A 5040-nucleotide genomic window follows, 5' to 3' on the forward strand; every position below is an offset into this window, starting at 1 on the left:
GTAAGTGACTAATGAGCACTCCAGGGAGCAATTCAGGACATCGTACACAGAAGCTTATCCAAAATTGATAAGTTAACACTATCTAATTAGGGAGAACGTGCTGGCCTCGCAGGCTTCCTGGGAACATGGTCTTGAGGCTGTGGCAGGCAGCTAGCCTGAAGAGGGTCTGTCCACATCGCATCTCTCGGACTCACAGCTCTGAGGAGGGCCTCGAAACCGCCCTCCCTGGTCCCTTATCCACTCGTTTTTTCCTAGGCATACAAAACGTCAGAGCTGAATGGAGCCTTGGAAAGCTGCTCATCCAAATTGCTCCTTTTATACACAGAACTGAGGCCCAGAGCGATTCAGTCACTCCATTAAGATCACACAGCAACAGAGCCAGGACCAGAGAGAAAGCCAGCCTTTGGGCTCCCAGTCCAGACCACTTACCGCCACGTGCAAACGTTGTCCCTCCGTTCCTGTGTTGGGTCCTCAAAGCTCGGGCGAGGTCACTGGCCATGAGGTTTCTCTTACACAATCCATTCACCTTGGCCTCAGGCCCTGAGAGATCCTCCCCACCCTCCTTAGAACCAAGCCATGGGCCTCATCTCTGGTCCAAAAGCCAACTCCCACAGGCAGCCTTCCAGGATTGCTTGCCCCACATCTATTTCATTCGCTCATTAACTCACTCATTCCATGAACATTCAGTGGAGAAGGGCCTGGGCTCTGGAGTCCAGCTACCTGGGCTTTTACCTGTCTCTGTCATGTGCTTGGGCAACACTTGACCTCCCTGAGTTTTGGTTTCCTTTTCTTTAAAGTAAGAATACAAATACAGACCCCAGGGTGAGGATTATACGACATAGGTCATGTACAGCGCTGAGTGAGTACTGAGCGAAGGGCAAGCCCTAAAGTGAGCTCCAATTAGCGTATAATGACCACCTCAGAATTGTCCTGGAGAAGAAATAAGATACAGTTCCTGCCCAGCACATGGGCAATATGGTTAAGAGCAGGACTAGGAAGACTGTCTTATGGAATCTCAGGCGTGGACGTCTAACCTGACCTAGGTGGGGAGGGTCAAGGAAGGTTTTCGGGAGGAGACACCTACAGCTGAGCTTGAAAAGGTAAGTAGACGTTAGCAAGGTAAAGGAAGAACCGGGACCCCACAGGCAGGACTCCACTTGAGCACAGGCTGGGAGATGGGGAGCAGCATGGCAGTTTACGGACCCTCAACATCTGTGGTACTAGAGCCACACATTTGAGACAGAGGACACAGAGAGGCTTGGAGTGGTGGCCCGGCCGGGTCACACAGGGCTCATATGCCATGGAGAAGCCAGGGCTTGGTCCTGGAGGTGACGGGGAGCCTGGGGAAGGGCTTTAAACAAAGAGGGACATGGTCAGGTTGGTGACGTAAGTAGATCGTTCTAGGCTCTGCGGGCTATGTGTTCTCTGCCGGGCTCCCCTTCAGCAATGACCTACTGCCCTTGGTGGGTTTGTTTTGAATGGTCAGAGAATCTGCTCTCACCAGGCCAGTCTCAAAGCCCCGCCCAGTACCATATGTTGTGGACCACAAATATGACCAACAGCTGAGTCGCCAGCCTGTCCCATGGGATGCCCTCAAAGAAAACTCTGACCCCTGTGAACGCAGAAACCATCCTACTTGGTTGTGCATCTCCAGGCACAGAATCATTTAGCAGATGTTTGTTAGATAAATAAATGCNGCGGCCTCCGGGCGCCTCCTTCCTCCGCCCCCCCCTCGCCCCCCCAACTTCCCGCCGGGTGTTTACCCGGCCCAGAGCCGGTGCGCGGCGGCTCCGCGCGGGACTCCCCGGCTCTGCCTCCCGCGTGGAACTGGGGAGAGTGGGGGTTCCGGGAGCGGGAGGGGGAGTGGGCAAACGACGCACAAGCGGGGAAGGACAGATGGATGTCAGTCTTCTTCGAGGCCAGATGCTGGGGCAAAAGGTCGGAGGGCACCAGGGTGACCCGAGAACACGGCCTCTCCTGCCAGCCGCAAACCAGGGAGCCCCTTCCCCACCACACTTGCGCCCCACTTCGGAGTCTCAGGGCCCAGTCTCTTGGGCCTCACACTCACCCTCCCCCGCCCGGTTCGCCCCGGAAGGCCCCGATCTCGGGATCCCGCAGGGCGTGGGGGTTGAGGCGGTCGGGGGAGGGAAGGGGCAGCCCCTCCTCCCGGAGGACAGGGGCGCGCCTCTGTACGCGGGGCTCGCCCGGGATGCCTGGCTCTCAGCGTCCTCTGCCTCCGCTGGGGAGGTCCCGGGCCTGCAGCCCTCTGCCCTCGGGGACCTCCCTTTCAGCAACAGCCAGGAACCCTGGGGAAAGACGGTGGCTTCTGAGCGGAGGAGCGGGCTCCCGAATCCCAGAAGGGAGACTGGGGCAGCCCCAGAGGCCTGGGAGGCGCATCTGCCAAGCAGACGGCAACTCCGAGGGGGCAAGGTGCGTGAGGAAGGCTTGTTATCCTTGCTCGGGGCCAACAGCACCTGCTCTCCCCCTAGAGACCGCCTTCGCTCAAAAGTGCCAGCCTAACCACAGAAAGGGGCAGCCACCCCAACGCCGTGTTACCTGCTGAAGGCAAAGTTAGGAAACACATCTAGGTCACCCTGGTGAAGTCTCGACTGGCTCAACCTGCTGCCTTGCAATGAATTCCATCAACAGTGAAGGAGCCCCCCTCGAGTTCACCCTCCCCTTAATTCTAGAATTCTGGGTAGGTGTGGGACTGGAGGGAAAAGGGGGGGTTAGTGATACAATCTCTGGTAGAGCGGCTGCCCGAGAAAAGCCAGCCCATTTCCCTCCCTAAACTGTGTAAAAGGGTCACCAGGCCTCCAGAGAACAGATACCTTGGGGGTAAAGTGGAAGAAGGCGGCTGAGAAACAGGAGACAGAGGCCCTGTAGCAGATGGAATGAACGTGACCTTTGGATTCAAACCCATTTGCTAGCTGTGTGACTTCGGGCAGGTCATGTCCCCTCTCTGAACCTCCGTAATTTCAGCTATAAAGTGGTGCTTGTGACTAGCTGTGCACCTCAAAAGACTGTTGTGAAAACAAAACATCGGGCTCTTGGTGCCTGGCTGAGAGACTAAACTTTTGAGAAACGACTTAGAAGTGAGTGAGAGAGAACAACAGCACTTTGCTCACTCCCATTTCAGAGCCCCCCCCCCCCCCCCCGGAGCTAGGTGGATCCTTAGAGATGACCCAGTCCAATCCCTCACGTACAAATGGGGAAACCAAAGCCCAGAGAGGGTCAGGGGCTTGTCCCAAACCCCACAGCTTGTCAGTGGCAGAAGCAGCAGGTCTCCCTCCTCGTCACTCCACAGGCAAGCTGTCTGTCCCCCTTCATTAGGGCTTGCCTTTCCACGTCTGCTTTGAGGTTAGCACCAGGCCAAGGGCTGGGAGAGAAGACAAAAGCATAACAAGCAGGATGATAAAGTTACAACAAGAAGCTCATACATGTGTATCCACTTTCTATTCCTCCCCCACAAAGCAATTTTACATCATTATTGACCTTGCTTCTCAAAATAAATACCTTTTGAGGCAGAAAGAGGAGGTGTTGCCTCCCTGTTGAACTGATGTAGCAGGAAAAGTGTAAGTGACTTGCCAAGGTCACAGGCTAGCAATGGAGCCAGGAGAAGCGGCTGTCCCCAGCTGTGATTCCAGGTCCCTGTAGGGGAAACCCCGCAGTGGTGACAGCAATGCAGGGCTGGGACCCACGCATCTTGTAGTCACCTGGCTGCTTCCTTACTGCTGAGTTATGAAGCAGTTTACACATTGAGTGCCTACCACCGTCCCACTGTGCAGAAAGTAAGCAGAAAGGCGCAGAGAGGGGCTGACGAATCCCTGCACACACAGCAAATGAGAATGGGAAGAGAAGCCAGGTTTTACACCTGATCTGCTTTCATGTTTACCTGGCCTTATTCCTGTAAGGTTGAGGGGGCAGTGCCACACCTTCCCAACTCAGTACACTCCCCTTTACTGAACCACACACCCCTCCCAGGCACGTGGCACTTTATAGTTAGAAAAGCATTTCCAGCCTTTTGAGCATTTTGAGCCTTGCCTCTGCTCAGGGCCCGCTCCAAACTCTTTAGAGTGTACTTTTTCTCCTAATAATGACTCCCTGACCCTGGCCCTGGCTCTGGCCCTGGCCCTGGCCCCGGGCCCCCTTGGGCCTTTTGAGCTTCCTTTGCTTGGCCTGCTCCAAACTCTTTGGAGTGTGCTTTCTTTTCTAATAATGGCTCTTGAGCCATTCTCTACTGCTTGGGCCCACTTCTGCTTCTTTGAAATGTATTTTTATTTCTAATGAACTCCTTTTCTGCAACTTTACCTCTCTGATCCGTGTCTCCATTCTTTGGTTCCACAAGACCAAGACCCCGGCACAAGTAATATCCTATGTCAGTATCATTAATGCTGAGGACCTAGAAATCTCTCTCTCTCTCTCTCTCTCTCTCTCTCTCTCTCTCTGCCCCCCTTTCTCTCTCCCCTCCCCCTATCCCCCACCTCAGCTAGGCCAGTTCTCTTCCCAAAGAATTCATCACTAACAAACCCTGCTTGCATATTAAAAAAAAAAGAAAAGCATTTCCATGACTACTGTCTCCTGAGAGCCTTCCATGCAGAAGCAGCAAGACTGGGATGGTCGGGACCATTTATAGATCAAGTACCTGAAGTTTGATGGTGATGTCTCCACGTTCACACAGAAGTTCTACAAGGCAAAGCATGAATCAGGATGGCATCCCTCCACCCCTACCACTCCCACCCGGCTCCGTTACAAAGCCCTCACTCATTTCTCCATTTCTTCCAGCCTTCAGTGGGGCATCCCTTCATCCTAGGCACCTAGACCCGGATGCAGACACGTCCTGGGGCTCCATTCCTGCCTTCCCCAATGCAAAGGGGGCTGGATCAGGACAGGGCTGTGTTGAAGAGGCCGAGTCCAGGTGGAGGAATGGACTGAGCAAGGCAGGAGTGGAGGCTGCCCTCCCACTGCCCAGCAAGGCAGGCAGCCTGGCAGTACACAGTCTAGTGCAGTAGCCCAGGGTGAGCGGGGCAGCCTTCTGGG

Source organism: Hipposideros armiger, unplaced genomic scaffold (genome assembly GCF_001890085.2).
Source record: "Hipposideros armiger isolate ML-2016 unplaced genomic scaffold, ASM189008v1 scaffold_477, whole genome shotgun sequence".
Lineage (NCBI taxonomy): Eukaryota > Metazoa > Chordata > Mammalia > Chiroptera > Hipposideridae > Hipposideros > Hipposideros armiger.